The sequence below is a fragment of the Oryctolagus cuniculus genome, chromosome 6, assembly GCF_964237555.1.
Source record: "Oryctolagus cuniculus chromosome 6, mOryCun1.1, whole genome shotgun sequence".
Lineage (NCBI taxonomy): Eukaryota > Metazoa > Chordata > Mammalia > Lagomorpha > Leporidae > Oryctolagus > Oryctolagus cuniculus.
This window is the reverse complement of record NC_091437.1, coordinates 156841851-156862501: the sequence shown is the minus strand read 5'-3', so window position 1 is coordinate 156862501 and position 20651 is coordinate 156841851. Positions and strand designations below refer to the sequence as shown.

General features: G+C 38.5%; 1 long non-coding RNA gene across 3 annotated transcripts in view; it reads right to left on the bottom strand.

The window, feature by feature from the left end:
- Window positions 1–4670: 4670 nt before the first annotated feature.
- LOC103348134 (uncharacterized) overlaps window positions 4671–20651 on the bottom strand; it is a 192432-nt gene continuing 176451 nt past the window's right edge. For all 3 annotated transcript variants that reach the window (XR_011389341.1, XR_011389340.1, XR_011389342.1), the window contains one exon: window positions 4671–5498. This is a non-coding gene — a long non-coding RNA (uncharacterized lncRNA). The remainder of the gene's footprint in view (window positions 5499–20651) is intronic.

Genomic DNA, 20651 nt, shown 5'->3' with positions numbered 1-20651 from the left:
TGGGGCCAGTACTGTGGCGTAGTGAGTAAAGCTTCTGTCTGCAGAACTGGCACCCCATGTGGACATCAGCTTGAGTCCCAGGTGCTCCGCTTTCAGTCCACCTCCCTGCTAATGGCCTGGGAAAAGTAGCAGAAAGTGGTCTAAGTTCTTAGGCCCCTGCACCCATATGGAAGACCCAGATGAAGCTCCTGGCTCCTGGCTTAGGCCTGTCCTGGCCATTGTGATGATTTGAGGAGTGAACCAGCAGATAGAAGATTCTCTCTCTCGCTCTCGCTCTCGCTCTCGCTCTCTCACTCTCTCTCCCTCTCCCTCTCTCTGCATCTCCCTCTCAAATGAATAAATAAATATTTTCTAAAAATTTAAAAAAGTAAAGCTCACAGTTGTAAAGGCTCACAGTCCAAGTCAGGCAGCCCCATGGGTTCAGCCTCTGCTTGCGGTGATCTTGCTGGTGAAGTCCTGAAGCAGCACAGGGCATCAGGCGACAAGTGACCCGGAGCACGTGTGTCTCTGTATGTGCCCCCTTAGAAAGCCGTCAGGATTTCATCATGCAGGATAGTCTAATCCAAACACCTCCCAGGGCCCCACTTCCAAACATTATAATTGGATTGAGTTTTCATCCTCTTGGTGCCATCACCCTAAGACTTTGGGAACCAAGACTTTACTACAACGACCTTTGGGAGACATTTAGCATCCAAACTGTTGGTATCCATCTTAGAGTAATAATTTTGAAAGGGGCCCTTTAGAGAGTGGAGATGTTAGGGCAAGTGGAATCAGCATCTTCACTGATATTGAGTATGCCAGTGCTGGGTTCAAATTCAACTCCAGTGCTTTCTCCCCGTGTCACATTAGTGTCACAGCCTGAGTCCCTGCATGTAAGGAGTGGGCTCAGTGAGTGTACTTAGGATTACATTACACTCTGTTTGTCACTTAGCAGAATACTTGGTGAGCAGTAAGCATTTAAAATACCCTGGCCTTTCTCTCTGAATTGTAATTTTAGAATGATTTCTTTTCCCTCTAAGCCTCTTCTGTGAGATGGAGCTAAAATCGGTTATCTCAAAGGTCTTGGGAAAATCCACTGATGTGATATTTGGAAGCTCAAATACAGTGCTTGACATGTAATGAAAATTTAAATGTTAGTTCTTTTCTCTTGTATGTTCAACTGAACTATTCTTGCTTATTTCTTATTTTTTTTTTTTTAAACTTTTATTTAATGAATATAAATTTCCAAAGTACGACCCATGGATTACAATGGCTTTCCCCCCATACCGTCCCTCCCACCCACAACCCTCCCCTTTCCCACTCCCCCTCCCCTTCCATTCACATCAAGATTCACTCTCGATTATCTTAATATACAGAAGATCAGCCTAGTATACACCAAGTATGGATTTCAACAGTTTGCTCCCACACAGAAACATAAAGTGAAAAATAATAGATGATTTTTTAAAATGATGATGAAATCAGAGCAGACAGCTTTCAATATGTTATTTTAATGCCTTAAAGTTACTTTAAATTAATCATGATGGAGAAACATGATGATTAACAGGTGTGCAATTCTGATACTAATGTTTATGTGACAATTACTTTTGTAAAACCTTGCAGGATATTTTTCTATATGCAATAGCGGTAGTAAAATTCAAATATGAAAACCGGATTAAATGACTTCAGGTATAAAGTGTTTGTATTTTGGATTTCATGGGTATTAAATGGCAATCCAGATAACAACCTCAAGATAAAGTGGAAGGGCTGTGCGTTCACCACTCTGTGCTCTTTCGATCATCCACATTATTCAAGCACTTCACTGGAGCTCTGGGCACCCTGTAAATTGCAAACGTGCTTGTACTGTGAACAGTCTCAAATCCTCAGTAAGGAATGCAGTCATTCATATCATGCTGTCACCTGCACGGCAGTTCACCTGTCTTATACCCAGATGAGGGATCTAGTGGTGCAGAGGCTACCCGAACTGCACTGGCCCTGATACATCACCACCGGACCCTAGGAGAGAGCCAGAGGTCGCTTCCTCGTGACTTCCGTTCTCTCCTGCCCTGAGTTCCCAATCGTCTTCTCCACTCAGTGTAAGGAAAACGTCTTACAGAACATAGATTCTGGGCTTAGACATGGGCTTGAATCCTGATGTGGTCACGGATTAGCTATAAAATATTATTCCAGCTCTAATGGCTTTCATTTCCTTATCTGTAAAAGGGAGATCTCATGCATTTATTACCATCGAATGAAACAACAAATAAATGAGATAGTCCATGATGAGTACAAAGACCATCATTTTTTTCAAAATGGATTTTTCTTTCATTTTTAATCTATCTTCCAACTAAAGCCGAAGCAAGTGCTTCCTCCTACATACATACAGCGCTAAATGCTACCTGCACTTATCTTTGAACTCTAACATAATAGTCATTTCTGCCCACTTCTCCTCCAATTGCCCACAGTAGAAAGTTATTGAAGGTAACCAATCCTTTGCAAAAGCATTCCTAGCCCTATAAGTTTCTGATATATAGTTGCAAACAAGTAAGTGAAAGATTGCAGATATGTGTATCTCAGACATCCATGAATAATAAGCACCCATCAGGAAAATTAAATACTAAAAAAAAGTGTGTTGGCCAGAAGAATCAGGCATCCCATTTGATTTATATATCAATTAATAGCACATTCAAATATATTCTCACAATCTTTACCACTTTTGGACAAGAATCATTCCCACCCAGTAGAAAGGGAACCTGAGAAGAAAGATGGGCAGGTCACCTGATAGACCTCAAGTCCTTAAACTAGTTATGGTCTGCGTCAGCTGGGACCCTTTATTTGCTAGAGCAGAAAACTTGATTCAAACAAGCTAAGAAAGAAGGGGAGTGGGTGTTCAGGTAAGCTAAAATATCCAGGAATAGATTTAGCTTTAGCTGAGTCATGATTCAAGACCGAAATTCATGCAGAGTTTTTTTCTTTCTTTTTTTTTTAAAAAACTTTTATTTAATGCATATAAATTTCCAAAGTATGACTTATGGATTACAATGGCTTCCCCCCCATACCGTCCCTCCCACCCACAACCCTCCCCTTTCCCACTCCCTCTCCCCTTCCATTCACATCAAGATTCATTTTTGATTATCTTAATATACAGAAGATCAGCTTAGTATACATCAAGTATGGATTTCAACAGTTTGCTCCCACACAGAAACATAAAGTGAAAAATAATAGATGATTTTTTTAAATGATGATGAAATCAGAGCAGACCTATTGTCATGTTTAATCCCAGTGAGAGTCAAGTTGGGAATTGATAATTTCTTTTTTTTTTATTTTTCTTTTTTTTTTTTTACAGAGGATCAGTTTAGTATGCATTAAGTAAGGATTTCAACAGTTTGCACCCCCATAGAAACACAAAGTGAAATATATTGTTTGAGTACTCGTTATAGCATTAAATCTCAATGTACAGCACATTAAGGATAGAGATCCTACATGAGGAGTAAGTGCACAGTGACTCCTGTTGTTGACTTTACCAATTGACACTCCTGTCTATGGCATCAGTAATCTCCCTATGCTCCAGTCATGAGTTTCCAAGGCTATGGAAGCCCTCTGAGTTCTCCGACTCTTATCTTGTTTAGACAAGGTCATAGTCAAAGTGGAGGTTCTCTCCTCCCTTCAGAGAAAGGTACCTCCTTCTTTGATGACCTGTTCTTTCCACTGGGATCTCACTCACAGAGATCTTTTGCCAGAGAGTCTTGGCTTTCCATGCCTGAAATACTCTCATGAGCTTTTCAGCCAGCTCCGAATGCCTTTAGGGCTGATTCTGAGGCCAGAGTGCTATTTAGGACATCTGCCATTCTATGAGTCTGCTGAGTATCTCACTTCCCATGTTGTATCACTCTCCCCTTTATTTACTCCATCGGTTAACGTTAGCAGGTACTAGACTTGTCTATGTGCTCCCTTGACTCCCAGTCCCTCCACCATGACCAACTGTGAACTGAAACTGATCACCTGGAACAGTGAGATGGCATTGGTACATGCCACCTCGATGGGATTGAATTGGAATCCCCTGGTATGCTTCCAACTCCACCACTTGGGGCAAGTCAGCCTGAGCATGTCCCAAATTATACATCTCTTCCCTCTCCCATTCCCACCACCATGTTCAACAGGGATCACATTTCAGTTAATTTTCAACACTTAAGAATAACTGTGCATCAATTACAGATCTAAACCAGTCATATTAAGTAGAACAGATAAAAAAACTACTAAGAGGGATAATGTATTAAGTTGTTCATTAACAGTCAGGGCTATGCTGATCAAGCCACCGTTTCCCATAGTTTTTTTCATCATAAGCATTTTCAAATTTCTGAAGTACTCTTTGTATAATATAATTGATTATATAATTATAATTAATATAACTAATACAATTTTTAATACACGCCCACTATGTTGGTTTTTAATGTTTGGGCAAGAGGCGAGTATTTGATGCAGCTATTTTTAAAAGATTTATTTATTTATTTGAAAGTCAGAGTTACACAGAGAGAGAAGGAGAGGGAGAGAGAGGTCTTCCATCCACTGGTTCACTCCCCAGGCTGGAGCTGTGCTGATCTGAAGCCAGGAGCCAGGAGCTTCTTCTGGGTCTCCCACACGGGCGCAGGGGTCCAAGTACTTGGATCATCTTCTATTTGCTTTCCCAGGCCATAGCAGAGAGCTAGATCAGGAGAGGAGCAGCTGGGACTTGAACAGGTGCCGGCATTGCAGGCAGCAGCTTTACCTGCTATGCCATAGCGCCAGCCCCTGATGCAGCTAAGATGCCACTTTGGACACCCACATATCATATCCAGGTGTCTGGGTTCATTTGGCTGAAGGACACTTCTGAAATTTCTATGTATCTATCCATAAAGATGTTGACTGCTCTTTTTGTCAATGATCCTTAGTCAAGCCTTTGTGATGTGAGTAAATTATAATATAAAATCAAATAATAAGAAGCATATTGAATAAAAGATGCATTTAGCCTAAGATTTTGCGATACCCATTTCTTTCCTAATACCTCACTGATTTCTCAATAAAGATTTTCAATGTTTATCATTATTTCAAATCCTCTAAAATGCAGACTTTTTGATTTTGAGATTAGCCTTAGCATAATTGTGAATATCTTCTAAACTTGAATCAAATGGTTAGATTCATTCTCATTACATCCAGTATAGTGGATTCACACAGTGTATCTCCTGTGTGCTGAGTTTTGTTGCTGGAGGTGGGGGCGGGACACAGGAATATGGCAATTGCCATAGGATGTGATGATGTATACTAACCACAGAAGAAATGGGAGTTCCAGACACAAATAGGGCAGAGCCATATGCATTGTTTTCTTGGCCAGCACCTTTAATGTGTTTGGAATATGGAGTAGTGACATGCAGGCAATGAGGAGCAGTGGCAGATGAGAAGTGGCAGAAGATGTGTCAAGATGAGCTTCATATGCCATGCTGACAAGATGAGACTTGATTCTGTAGATTTAATACCAGCAATAAAATCTGAGGGAACAAAAACCAAAGAAGGCATACAAAGGTTATCAATCATTTCTCAATCGGATCAAAGCCCTAGACTATTTCCTAATAACACACAGATCTCTTAATGTTCTTTGTGAAGATCTTGTGACTTCACTCTTTCTGCTACCTCTCTTGTTCTGCATTTTACATATTATTAAAACCAAAGCCTTGGAGGTAGTTTTTGAGCCCTGCAGAATCTTGCCTGACCTCATCACCTCTACTTTTCCCTATAGTCTGTCTGCTACCACACTCCCCCTGTTGTTACCTAATCTGCCAAGCAATCTTTCAGTAGCTCTCCCTTTTGCTTGCAACTGCTTTGCCTAGAAGCTCATGTGGCTTATTTTCTCTTCTTTCAAAGCCTTTGCTCAAACATTAAACCTAAGTGAGTTCTATTCAATTTAAAATCACAGCACTACCTCCTATTCACTGTATTCTATCTAGTGTTTAGCCATCAAATGGATGCCTTCTAGCAGATTATAAAATTCACTTGCTTGCCCTGGTTGTATCCTGTCTTTCCCACTGGAATGTAAAACCCAGAAAGGCAGTAAATTTTATTCTATTATCCTCTGCAGTATACTCAACAATACATGAGTCTTCATAAAATTCCAATAAGTATGTGAGTATGTGAAAGAATAAGCAAATCTCTGCAACTCCAAATCCTTTCCTAACAGTTACTATTCAAGACTACTCTTCCTTTAATTTGTCCTCCTAAGGTCCTATTTCCTAATCAACTCATTCTAGGAGCACTTTTTCATTGTACAGGTGCTTCTTGTTACATTTCTGCCATTTATGACTAAAAAGATAAAGAGAAACGAACATGATGAAAATAGATAAACATAATATACACCCACTTTATAGTGAGATTTTCACTTGAATTATATATCCCTTTTTAATCAGGAATTGATGATGTTCAAAAGTAATTAACAGATTTGAAAGAATTTAAACAGGTTGCAAAGATAAATGCACAGATGTCAATTGATGTGTTTCTTTTATGTTAAATATTTTTATTGTTCATGCCCACAAATCACTCATATAATATTTGATTTGATATGATTTGATGTACTTCTCCTATCTTCAGGTCACATAACAACATTTTTTTCAGGTACTCATTTTCTCTTTGTCCTGTTGCAAAATTGCCTAATTTTGCTTTTCCTCTTTATAAAACAATGCAACATAATTCATGCTGCTTTTATTAGCTTCGCTTTATTTTTGATAAATTAACAAGGATGTCACTATTTTTATTCCTCCACCAAAAGCATTTTTGATTTTTCATTTTTTCTTAATTGTTGATGCTACTTCTGAAATGGGTCAGCAAGGTGCTTAGAAAAATTCTTTCTTCAAAAGTCAACATTAAAAGTAGACAAATTTTGCCAAAACAACTCTTTCAGAGCTAGAAATTGACCAGACACATACATCATGTTGAGAAACATTTATTCAAGTAAAAAGCTAATACTAAAATCTAATAAATGTTGGTTAAAAAAAAAGTGTATCACTTTTCTTGTTTTCTCCTTCTTACTTTGGGCCCACAAAATATTCTTTTCTTGGGTTCTGTATCCAGAAAGTCTCTTGAGTGAGTTTCTACCTGAGTGTCAGCTACCATTTGCATGATTCATAACAAAGATTCACTGTTTATACAAAGCCAAAAATAGGAGAAATTATCGCTCAAAACACACTGCAATGTTGGTCATTTCTGCCAGTTTTGACTCTCCTTCATAATTTTCCCATTTTTGTATACTTTTAAGAGGCATTAAAGATTTCAGGAAGATGGCAAAATAGAAGATATTCCACTTAGATTCCACAAAGTAGCAGTAATTTCACAACCATTCATAGATGAAAGAGTATTTCGAGGAGCTTTGTGATTCAAGTAGAAGTTCGCAAAATCCCAGTAGAATCCAAGGTTTAGGAGAGTCAGAGAGGACAGACACACACCCAGGTGGCAGGCTAACTGATATAATTCCAGCTCCAAGTCCATAAGCATCCTCATCCTCCTGAGGACTGTGCTACAGCACCAGCTGGTTCTGATTTTCACCATCTGAACCATCTATCGAGAGGCTGAGCAGGAACAGTGCAGTGACAGGTCCACAGACCTTGTTCTTCACTGTGAACCCTGAATCTGCCCAGTGATTTCATTGCAGGTGCTTTCAGCCTCAGTCCAGGGCTAGACTTGCCTGTCCAGGGACCCACCTAATATGAGCCCCCCAATGGAGCCAGAAGTAACCACATCCATCCATATACCTGGCAATAGACTCACAGAGGCAGATCTTTATCCCAGTGTTAGCACAACTGACCAAGGTCCTAGAGAAATCCAGTCCTTCCAAAGACCTGACAGTTTCCACACCCACTTGAGCCATTGGCAATACACCTGTAAAGTATGGGCCTCAATCTGGACCCAGCAGCAACTGTGTAACTGGGCTGCTACCCAGCATGACCACGATCCCATATGCTTTCCATCAGTCCAAGTATGCAACAGGCCTTCACCTGCTGAAATCAGTCTCTAAAGGCTGGAAAGGTATTTGCCTCTTTAAATCCACGGAAAACAGATGTTTAAGAATCAGGTAAATAAGACGACACAACAGAAAATTAATGAAGCTCCAGTAACTAATCCCAAAGAAGCAAAGGTCTCCAAATTGCCTGTCAAACAATTAAAAATAAACTTCTTAAAGGAGATCAATGAAATGCGTGGAAAAAGAAAGCTAAATGATATTAGGAACATAATGCAAGAAGTTTACAAAATAAGTTAAAAAAAAAAACAGTGATCTTGGAGCTGAAGAATGCAATGACAAAATGGAAAAAAACAGAGATCTTCAATAGCATACTCAATCATACAGAAGGAAAAATTAGGGAACTTGAAGACAAGTTGCTTGAAATTAGTTAATTAGAGGTACAAAAAGAAAAAGAAATAAAAAATTTGAAGAAAGTGTAAGTATTTATATGATATTATCAAGTATAAAAATATACAAATTCTGAGATGTTCAAAAGAAGAAGAGATGGAAAAACAAAATAGAGCTTATTAAAAAAAAAAAAAAAAGCCCAAACTTCAAAAATAATGAGAGAGATAGAGAGAGACAGAGAGAAATCCATATGAACGAATCTGAGAGAATTTTAGGGAAAATCAACCCAAAGAAGAATATTCTGAGATAAATCTTAATCAAATTTTCAAACATCAAAAACAAGGAAAATCTCAATAGCAATAAAGGTAGTGATAATCACCATATATAAGGCAAAGTCCACAATGCTATCAGTGGAGTTCTCAGGAGAAACTTTGCAGACTACGAGAGACTGATAAAGAAGAAAATCCTGTCAGACAAGACTAGCCATAGTAAAATTATCCTGAAGAACTGAAGGAGATATAGACAATCGCACACTAACAGAATCTGAGGTAATTTGTCACCCTTAGAAATGTTAAGAAGTGCTAAGTAGAGTCCTTTGAATTGAAACAAAAGGACACTAACAATATGAGAATTTTAAAAAGTATAAAATTCAGCATAAGGGGTAAATATATAGTCAAATTCAGAACCCTAATATGGTAATTGTTGAAGTATTTTTAAGAGATTTATTTATTTACTTGAAAGAGTTACAGAAAGAAAGGGAGAGACTGAAAAAGAGAGAGTGAAAGAGAAAGAGAGAGAATGGATCTTCCATTCATTGGTTCACTCTCCAAATGACCATAATGGTCAGTGCTGAGCCACGATGAAGTCAGGAGCCAGGAGCTTCACCCAGGTCCCCCATACGGGTAACAAGGATCCAGACACTTCGGCCATCTTTCACTGCTTTCCCAGGCCATTAGCAGGAACCTGCATCAGAAGTGGTCATTAACTGGTACCCAAATGGGATGCCAGCATCTCAGGCAGCAACTTTATCAGTTATACCATAATGACTGCCAAAGCATACATCACTTTCAAAAAATTATTTATTTATTTGAGCGGCAGAGAGAAAAAGAGAGAAGCAAGAGCACTCATCTGGTTCACTCCCCACATAAAACTGCTGAGGCTGGGTCCGGTGATCCTGGGAGTCAGGTACACAATCCAGGTTCCCCATGTAGTGGCAAGGACTCAATCACTCAAACCTTCACCTCTGTCTCTCAGGGTCTCTATTTACAGAAAGCTACATTGAGGGCCCAAGGCTAGGCATTGAACCCAGGCACTCCAATTTGGTAAAGTTATTTTAAATGAAGTCTTAATTATCAGACTAAACATCTACTCAGTGTTAATCATTTTTAATTGTATATTAAATTTGAACTATAAGATTAGAAATAAGCATAATCATAATAATTTGCTAATGGATAAACAATATAAAAATGCTACATGCAACATCAATAGCATAAAATGTCTCTCAGCAATTTTTAAAATATATATATATATTTTTTAATTTATTTGATATATAGAGTTAGACAGACAGAGAAAGGTCTTCTTCCCGTTGGTTCACTTCCCAAATGGCTGCCACAGCCGGAGCTACACCGATCCAAAGCCAGGAGCCAGGTGCTTCTTCCCGGTCTCCCATGCGAGTGCAGGGGCCCAATCACTTGGGCCATCCTCCACTGCCCTCCCGGGCAACAGCAGAGAGCCGGACCAGAAGAAAACCAACCAGGACCAAAACCCAGCGCCCATATGGGATGCTGGCACCGCAGGAGTAGGATTAGCTAAGTGAGCCATGGCGCCGGCCCCTCTCAGCAATTTTTTGTTCCAAAGAATATTTGATTCATGAAAAAAAGCATCCATAATCTATAACATCATCAAATATACAAATATACATTTTTACATTATTTAATAAAAATCATCTTCCCTTTAGAAAAGAATAATAGATAACTATTCCTTGAAAATTTGATGTAATATTCATATTGTTAAAATAGTTTTAAAAATTATCCATCTAATTTTATGTTTGCATTTACAATTTTAAATTATACCTATTTTTTGGTTTTTAACAACTTTTTTGAGTACTGAAATATAATTGAATTTTATGCTTGTATCATGAAGTCTTGTTCTGTTGTGTTTCTGTATTTTGCCTTTGTAGTCTAAAAACTCACTAAATTTGAGTATTAGTTCTTTTAGTTTGTACCGGTTTGTTAAGAGTCACTATATAGCAAATCATGTCAAATTAAAATTGGTAATGTTCCTTCTTCCTTTTTTTTCTGTGTGCTTTTAATTTCTATTCCTTACCTTATTGCACTTGTTAGAACATCCAGCACAATGAGGGCAGACATCGTCACATGTTTTCTGTCTTTAAGAAGAAAGAATTGAGCCCTTCACCATTAATTATGAAGCTAAGTATAAACTCTTTATAGATCATCCATCTGCTGTTTCACTCCCCAAAAGACCACAACAGTCAGGGCTGGGCCAGGCTGAAGCCAGGAACCAGGAGCTTCATCTCACATTGGTGTAGGAGCCCAAAGACTTGGACCATCTTCTGTTGCTTTCCCAGGTGCATTAGCAGGGAGCTGGATCAGAAGTGGATCAGCTGGGACCTACACCAGCATCTGTATGGGATGCTGGTTCTGCAGGCAGAGGCTTAACCTTCTGCACCATGGTGCCAGTCCCGTTCTTCTTAATTATTCTATTGTATTGAATTTTCTTAAAAAATTATTAAGAATATCAGCTATATGTTTATAAGGGTCACTTGTCTGTGATTTTTCGTTCTGGTTTTAGTGAAAATTTATTCTGGTTCTATATCCCTTGTTCTGCACTTGAATTGCACTTAAATATATGCAATATATATACAATACTATATACTATTAGTTATCCTATAGTTTACGTTTTCACTAGGAATCCTTTAGACTCATTTCTCTTAATTTTTTAATTTGGATAATTCCTATTGCTACTTATTCAACTTTATTAAACTTTATTTAGCAATGTCAAAATATGCCATTAACACTGTCTAGTGCATTTTCATCTCTAAAAGTCTGATTTAGATGCTTTTTATATCTTTGATTTCTCTTAAATATTGTCATATTTCATCTTTTTCTTAAACATATTAAATGTTTATGAAAATTGAGGCCGGTGCTGTGGCTTACTTGGTTAATCCTCCGCCTGTGGCGCCAGCATCCCTTATGGGCGCAGGGTTCTAGTCCCGGTTGCTCCTCTTCCAGTCTAGCTCTCTGCTGTGACCCGGGAAGGCAGTGGAGGATGGCCCTAGTGCATGGAACCCTGCACTCACATGGGAGACCAGGAAGAAGCACCTGGCTCCTGGCTTCAGATCAGTGTAGCTCCGGCCGTGACAGCCATTTGGGAAGTGAACCAACAGAGGGAAGACCTTTCTCTCTCTCTCTCTCTCTCTCTCTCTCTCTCTCTCTCGCTGTCAATAACTCTACCTGTCAAATAAATAAATAAATGTTTATGAAAATTGTTTTTTTAAACTTTTATTTAATGAATATAAATTTCCAAAGTACAGCTTATGGATTACAATGGCTTCCCCCCCATAACGTCCCTCCCACCCGCAACCCTCCCCTCTCCCACTCCCTTTCCCCTTCCATTCACATCAAGATTCATTTTCGATTCTCTTTATCTTGTTTAGACAAGGTGGTAGTCAAAGTGGAGGTTCTCTCCTCCCTTCAGAGAAAGGTACCTCCTTCTTTGAAGACCTGTTCTTTCCACTGGGATCTCACTCACAGAGATTTTTCATTTAGGTTTTTTTTTTTTTTTCTTTCTAGAGTGTCTGGGCTTTCCATGCCTGAAATACTTACTCTCATGGCCATTTCAGCCAGATCCGAATGCCTTTAGGGCTGATTCTGAGTCCAGAGCGCTGTTTAGGACATCCGCCATTCTATGAGTCTGCTGTGTATCTCACTTCCCATGTTGGATCACTCTCCCCTTTATTTATTCTATCTGTTAGTATTAGCAGGTACTAGACTTGTTTATGTGCTCCCTTTGACTCTTAGTCCTTTCATTATGATCAGTTGTGAACTGAAATTGATCACTTGGACTAGTGAGATGGCATTGGCACATGCCATCTTGATGGGATTGAATTGGAGTCCCCTGGTATGTTTCTAACTCTACCATTTGGGGCAAGTCAGCCTGAGCAGGTCTCAAATTGTACATCTCTTCCCTCTCTTATTCCCACTCTTATGTTTAACAGGGATCACATTTCAGTTAAATTTCAACACTTAAGAATAACTGTGTATTAATTACAGAATTAAACCAGTCATATTAAGTAGAGCAGACAAAAAAACTACTAAGAGGGATAATGTATTAAGTTGTTCATTAACAGTCAGGGTTATGCTGATCAAGTCACCGTTTCTCATAGTGTCCATTTCACTTCAACAGGTTTCCTTTTTGGTGTTCAGTCAGTTGTCACCAATCAGGGAGGACATATGGTATTTGTCCCTTTGGGACTGGCTTATTTCATTCAGCATGATGTGTTCCAGATTCCTCCATTTTGTTGCAAATGACTGGATTTCGTTGTTTCTTACTGCGGTATAGTATTCTAAAGAGTACATATCCCATAATTTCTTTATCCAGTCTACCGTTGATGGGCATTTAGGTTGGTTCCAGGTCTTGGCTATTGTGAATTGTGCTACAATAAACATTAGGGTGCAGACCGCTTTTTTGTTTGCCAATTTAATTTCCTTTGGGTAAATCCCAAGGAGTGGGATGGCTGGGTCGAACGGTAGGGTTATATTCAGGTTTCTGAGGAATCTCCAGACTGACTTCCATAGTGGCTTGACCAGTTTGCATTCCCACCAACAGTGGGTTAGTGTCCCTTTTTCCCCACATCCTCGCCAGCATCTGTTGTTGGTAGATTTCTGTATGTGATCCATTCTAACCGGGGTGAGGTGAAACCTCATTGTGGTTTTGATTTGCATTTCCCTGATTGCTAGGGACCTTGAACATTTTTTCATGTGCCTGTTGGCCATTTGGATTTCCTCTTTTGAAAAATGTCTATTGAGGTCCTTGGCCCATCTCTTAAGTGGGTTGTTTGTTTTGTTTTTGTGGAGTTCCTTGATTTCTTTGTAGATTTTGGTTATTAACCCTTTATCTGTTGCATAGTTTGCAAATATTTTTTCCCATTCTGTCGGTTGTCTCTTCACTCTCCTGACTGTTTCTTTTGCAGTACAGAAACTTCTCAATTTGATGCAATCCCAATAGTTGATTTTGGCTTTGACTGCCTGTGCCTCCCGGGTCTTTTCCAGAAATTCTTTTCCTGTGTCAATATCTTGAAAGGTTTCTCCAATGTTCTCTAATAACTTGCTGGTGTCAGGTCGTAGATTTAGGTCTTTAATCCACGTTGAGTGGATTTTTGTGTAAGGTGTAAGGTAGGGGTCTTGCTTCATGCTTCTGCACGTGGAGATCCAGTTTTCCCAGCACCATTTGTTGAATAGACTGTCCTTGCTCCAGGAATTGGTTTTAGATCCTTGATCAAATATAAGTTGGCTGTAGATGTTTGGGTTGATTTCTGGTGTTTCAATTCTGTTCCATTGGTCTATCCATCTGTTTCTGTACCAGTACCATGCAGTTTTGATTACAACTGCCCTGTAGTATGTCCTGAAATCTGGTATTGTGATGCCTCCGGCTTTGTTTTTGTTGTACAAGATTGCTTTAGCTATTCGAGGTCTCTTGTGCCTCCATATAAATTTCAGCACCATTTTTTCCAGATCTGAGAAGAATGTCTTTGGTATCTTGATTGGGATTGCATTGAATCTATAAATTGCTTTTGGGAGAATGGACATTTTGATGATGTTGATTCATCCAATCCATGAGCATGGAACATTTTTCCATTTTTTGGTATCCTCTTCTATTTCTTTCTTTAAGATTTTGTAATTCTCATTGTAGAGATCTTTAACGTCCTTGGTTAAGTTTATTCCAAGGTATTTGATTGTTTTTGTAGCTATTGTGAATGGGATTGATGTTAGCAGTTCTTTCTCAGCCATGGCATTGCTTGTGTATACAAAGGCTGTTGATTTTTGTGCATTGATTTTATATCCTGCCACTTTGCCAAACTCCTCTATGAGTTCCAATAGTCTCTTAGTAGAATTCTTTGGATCCCCTAAGTAAAGAATCATATCGTCTGCAAAGAGGGATAGTTTGACTTCTTCCTTCTCAATTTGTATTCCTTTAATTTCTTTTTCTTGTCTGATGGCTGTGGCTAAAACTTCCAGAACTATGTTAAATAGAAGTGGTGAGAGTGGGCATCCCTGTCTGGTGCCATATCTCAGTGGAAATGCTTCCAACTTTTCCCATTCAATAGGATGCTGGCTGTGGGCTTTTCATAAATTGCTTTGATTATATCGAGGAATGTTCCTTCTATACCCAATTTGCTTAGAGTTTTCATCATGAAAGGGTGTTGAATCTTATCTAATGCTTTCTCTGCATCTATTGAGATAATCATATGGTTTTTCTTCTGCAGTCTGTTAATGTGGTGAATCACATTGATTGATTTGCGAATGTTGAACCATCCCTGCATACCAGGGATAAATCCCACTTGGTCTGGGTGGATGATTTTCCTGATGTGTTATTGTATTCTATTGGCGAGAATTTTATTGAGGATTTTTGCATCTATGTTCATCAGGGATATTGGTCTGTAATTTTCTTTCAGTGCTGCATCTTTCTCTGGCTTAGGGATTAAGGTGATGCTGGCTTCTTAAAAAGAATTTGGGAGGATTCCATCTTTTTCGATTGTTCTGAATAGTTTGAGAGGAAATGGAATCAGTTCTTCTTTAAATGTCTGGTAGAAGTCAGCAGTGAATCCATCTGGTCCTGGGCTTTTCTTTGTTGGGAGGGCCTTTATTACTGTTTCAATTTCTGTTTCAGTTATGTTGTCTATTTAGGTTTTCTATGTCTTCATGGTTCAATTTAGGTAGATTGCATGTGTCCAGGAATCTATCCATTTCTGATAGATTTTCTTGTTTGCTGGCATACAAGTCCTTGTAGTAATTTCTGATGATTCTTTTTATTTCTGTGGTATCTGTTGTCATGTTTCCTTTTTCATCTCTGATTTTATTGATTTGGGTATTTTCTCTTCTTTTTTTAGTTAGTTGGGCCAATGGGGTGTCAATTTTGTTTATTTTTTCAAAAAACCAGCTTCTTGCTTGGCTGATTTTTTGTAATGTTTTTTTGGATTCAATCCTGTTAATTTCTTCTCTGGTTTTAATTATTTCTCTTCTCCTACTAGATTTGGGTTGGTTTGCTGCAGTTTTTCTAGGTCCTTGAGATGCGCTGAAAGCTCATTTATTTGGTGCCTTTCCAATTTCTTGATATAGGCCCCTATTGCTATAAACTTGCCCTCAATACTGCTTTTGCCGTATCCCATAAGTTTTGATATGTTGTGTTGTTATCCTCATTTACTTCCAGAAAGTTTCTGATTTCTCTTTTGATTTCTTGAATGACCCAGTGTTCATTCAGGAGCATGTTGTTCAGTCTCCATGTGTTTGCATACTTTCTGGGGTTTCCTGGGTTGCTAATTTCCAGCTTCATTCCACTGTGGTCTGAGAAGCTGCATGGTATGATACTAATTCTTTTAAATTTGCTGAGACTTTCTTTATGACCTAGTATGTGATCAATCCTAGAGAAGGTTCCATGCACTGCTGAGAATAATGTAAAGTCTTTAGATGTAGGATTGAAAGTTCTGTAGATATCTGTTAGATCCATTTGGGCAATCGTGTCGATTAAATCTGCTGTTTCCTTGTTGATCTTCTGTCCGGATGATCTATCTATTTCTAGAGTGGAGTATTGAAGTCCCCCAGTACTATTGTATTGGAATCTAAGTCTCCCTTTAAGTCCCTTAACATATCTTTTAAATAGACTGGTGCCCTGTAATTAGGTGCATATACATTTATAATAGTTACATCTTCCTGTTGAATTGAACCCTTAATCATTATATAGTGCCCCTCTTTGTCTCTCTTAACAGTTTTTGTATTAAAGTTTATTTTGTCTGATATTAATATGGCTACACCTGCTTTTTTTTGTTTTTTGTTGGCATGGAATATCTTTTTCCAACCTTTCACTTTCAGTCTGCATGCATCTTTGTGTTTCTTGTAGGCAACAGATAGTTGGGTGTTGTTCCTTAAGCCAGTCAGCCAGTCTGTGTCTTTTAACTGGACAGTTCAGGCCATTCACGTTTAATGTGACTATTGATACATAGTGACTTTGCCCTGCCATTTTCCCGGAGATATTTTCTAGTATATCCTTTGAGCTTCCCATGCTCTTTTACTGGTAGGTGTTCTTCCTTTCCCTTCTTTCATATTGATGGCCGTGTTTCTGTGTTTCTGAGTGTAGCACATCTTTAAGTATCTTTTGCAGGGCCGGACGAGTGGCCACAAAGTCTTTCAATTTCTGTTTGCTATGAAAGGTCTTTATTTCACCTTCATTCACAAATGAGAGCTTAGCAGGATATAATATTCTGGGCTGGCAATTTTTCTCTCTTAGCACCTGTGCTATGTCTCGCCATTCCCTACTAGCCTGTAGTGTTTCTGATGAGAAGTCTGCTGTGAGTCTGATTGGAGATCCTCTGAGAGTAATCTGACGTTTCTCTCTTGCACATTTTAGGATCTTTTCTTTATGTTTCACTGTGGTGAGTTTAATTACAATGTGTCGTGGTGAGGATCTCTTTTGGTCATGTTTACTGGGGGTTCTATGAGTTTCCTGTAATAGGATGTCTCTGTCCTTCTCTAGACCCGGAAAGTTCTCTGCTAGTATCTCACTAAAAAGGCCTTCCAATCCTTTCTCTCTCTCCATGCCTTCAGGAACTCCTAGAACCCGAATGTTGGTTTTTTTAATGGTATCCTGTAGATTCCCAACAATATTTTTTAGATTTCTAATTTCCTCTTCTTGTCTTTGGTTTGACTGTGTCCTTTCCTGTTCTCTGTCTTCTAAGTCCGATATTCTCTCTTCTGCTTCACCCATTCTGTTTGTAAGGCTCTCTAATGTGTTTGTCATTTGATCTATTGAGCTCTTCATTTCATTTTGATTTCTCTTCACTATCACACTTTCCTGCTCTACTAGTTTCTGTGTTTCATTTTGATTCTTCCTTAAAATTTCATTTTCATGAGAGAGATTTTCAATCCTGTCCAATAAGTATTTCTGTAGTTCAACGATTTGCTTTTGAAAACTTCTAAATGTTCTTATCATAAATTTTTTGAAATCCGTATCTTGCATTTCTTCTATCTCATCATCTTCATAATCTTGGCTTGGGGTGTTTTGTTTATTTGGAGGCATCATAATGTCATCATTGATCTTGTTCCCTCGATTTCTGTGTTTATTGCTTGGCATGGTTAATTCTGTTTCCCTCACTGTGAGGTTTTTTTTTATTATTATTATACTATGTCCGTGTTAAGTGGACTGCCTGCTGTTGGAGGAGCCTTGGAGGCTTGAGATGGGTGTGGCCTGAGAGCTCTGCTTGGTTCTTCAGGGTTACAGGTGTGCAAAGGTGACACCCTCAGGTTATGTGTGGTAAATCTCTCTCTATTTATTTATTCATTTGTTTATTTTATTTTATTTTATTTTATTTTATTTTTTTGTTCAGGAGGTAAGTAATACTGCAAGGCTGAGCAGAATGGATGGTATTTAGGTTCCGCTGGCTTCTACCCAAAGAGTCTGTGCAGGCTCCATTTCTCCTGCAGACTCCCACTGGGTTGCCTAGGCTACTGAATTGTAGGCTTAACTCTCCCCTTTTATTATGTATATCCCAGCTGTTTGTCTCTTGCTTGCCTTTGCAAGGTTGGTGGAGAGTGGAACTTGTCTGTACCAGTATGCCCCCACCTTTTTACTTATTTATTTATTTATTTATTTTTCCTTCTCTCCTGTAGTCTGTTGGGCTTTCCCGCTTCAAAACCTGAGTCCCTCTAAAATTCTGTCTGCCGTTTCCCCGCCAATGTCTCCGGTTACTGAGCTCACCTCCGCTTCCAGCGCCGATGTGTGGACTCAGAGCCCTTAGCGTCCCTCCTCTCCCTGCTGCTGTCTTTGTCACATAGACTCCCCTTCCCGCACTGGCGCTCAGACTCTGCGGCTCCCGCGGTTCGGCTTCCGCGTGGTGGGCGACCCTGCTCTCCCAGTAGGTCCTTTGGGTCACAGCGAATAGCTCCAGAAGAGTTTCCTCTGCATTTTTTTCCTGATCCTTTTTCTGAGGCTACCGTAACTCCGCTTTTATTAAACTAAATTTTCCCGGACTATTGGTGCGTGCCCTCACTATTCCGCCATCTTGGCTCCGCCCCCGCCAAAAATTGTTTTAATATCCTTATTTATTAATCATATACTCAGTAAATTTCTAAACTTGCTTCTGTTGACTTCCTCTTCCTCTCATGAAAATATTTAATATCTCTTTATATGCCTGTATGTTTTTAACTGCGTGACAGACATGGTAAATTATTTGTTTAGCATTGAGTACTTTCTTGCAGTGTATTAAATTATTTAAAAAATGTAATTGCTTCAAGCTTACTTTAACATTTTATGCAAGAATCTTTTAAGGGCTAATTTTGTGCCACTATTGAGGAATCTCAAAAGCTATGGCTTGCTGAGGATTCTGTTTAATGTCCTATGTCACAAGGTTTTCCACATGAACTATTATCACCTCTGTGTGTATGGCTTTGAGCATTTAGGTTTGAATCTTCTGCCTGTTCATTTCCACTGATTCTTAGGTCTTTCATAGTTTCCTTGCAAGTGTAAACTTCTGAGTTCTCAGCTGAAGGCAAGAGGAGAAGGCACTTTTGAGTTTTCTAGAGTTTGCTCTGTCTGTGAAAATATCACCTTTCCTTTCAGGTCTCTGTTTCGAATTCTTATAAGAAAACCCCTGCTGTATTAGCTTCCCCACATTCTAACTCTATTCAATGCAGGTAGTCTGCTGGTTAGTTGGAGTTCTCACTGCTTGAGATGTGCCTTTGGAGTTCTAGCCGGGCAGTAAGGCAGAACAGACAAAACGGTCCATGATTTCATGCTTCCTATTGCCCGATACATGATTATCACTGTTTCATGGCATTTTACAGTTATTCAGTCACTTGCAATGAAAAGCACTTTTGATTTCTTAGTCCATGATGGCTATAAGCACAAATTTACCAAAGAAGTTTATTTTTAAATCAAGTAGCTAGGTAAGGGTAAATTTTTCAGCAATATGAAACTTAATGAAAATTGCTACAATTTAATACAACTGAATGGTATTTCTTTCTTTTTGATGATTTGGAAATCACTGACATACTTTCCTTCAGTGTTTCCTGATGAATATTAACAATCTTCATACTGTAACTGTGAGAAAAATAATGTAAGAATGTTATATTTATGGGATGGTTGTGTGAAAATCAATTTCATATATTATAACCATTTCCCATCAGTGACAATAAGTTGGTGCATTTGGGTTCATATTATTCTATTCTTAATTAAATTATACAACTGACACTCAGAAGAATAAATTTGCTGGGAAACTGAATGAAGAGGCAATCTCAGCATCAGACAGTTTAATTTCCAGGAACATCTCCTATGAAAAAGAAAAAAATCTAAGTGGAAATTACTTTTTTATTGAGTGCCTACTCTATGCCAGGCATATACATGTATTGTCTCATATTTTCAAGTATTCATGAATAGTAAGTCTATTGAAGTTGAAAGATATATATATATATATATATACACACACACACTGTCCAAGAGCACAATATTAATATGGATATAACAGGTATTAAATCCCTTATTATACCAGGAAGTGTCCAATTTCCATTATACTATGCTTTCTGGCAAAGTTGTCTAACTCATTTTCAAAGTTAAAAATGAGTCCAATCCTTTTCAGTTGTTCATCACAAATACAAAATACAAAAAGGTCCTCAGGCAAAAATTTTAATTCTCAAAAAGTACCTAAATCCTTGTACATATTAAATAAAAAAATCATGAGTTACTACTGGTTTTCACAACAAACTCAAGAGACAACAATTGCTACTTATAGTAGGAACACTTATTCCACTTTACTTATGATTCTAATCAAAGAAAATCACACTGGCGTCACACTCCTGGATTCTCTTTTTTCCTAAAACTTATTCTTCTGAAGAGAAAGAATAACATATCTATATAGCACACATGGGAACTAACCATGTTTAGTTAGATCAGCCCTTAACACAGCTGTTCAGCTCCTCTAATTTAAACCTGATACTCTCCTATGACATATCAGTGCTCATTGTCCTGTAATTTACTTAATAACATTTATCAACACCTTTTGTATAAGATAGGGTCCTGT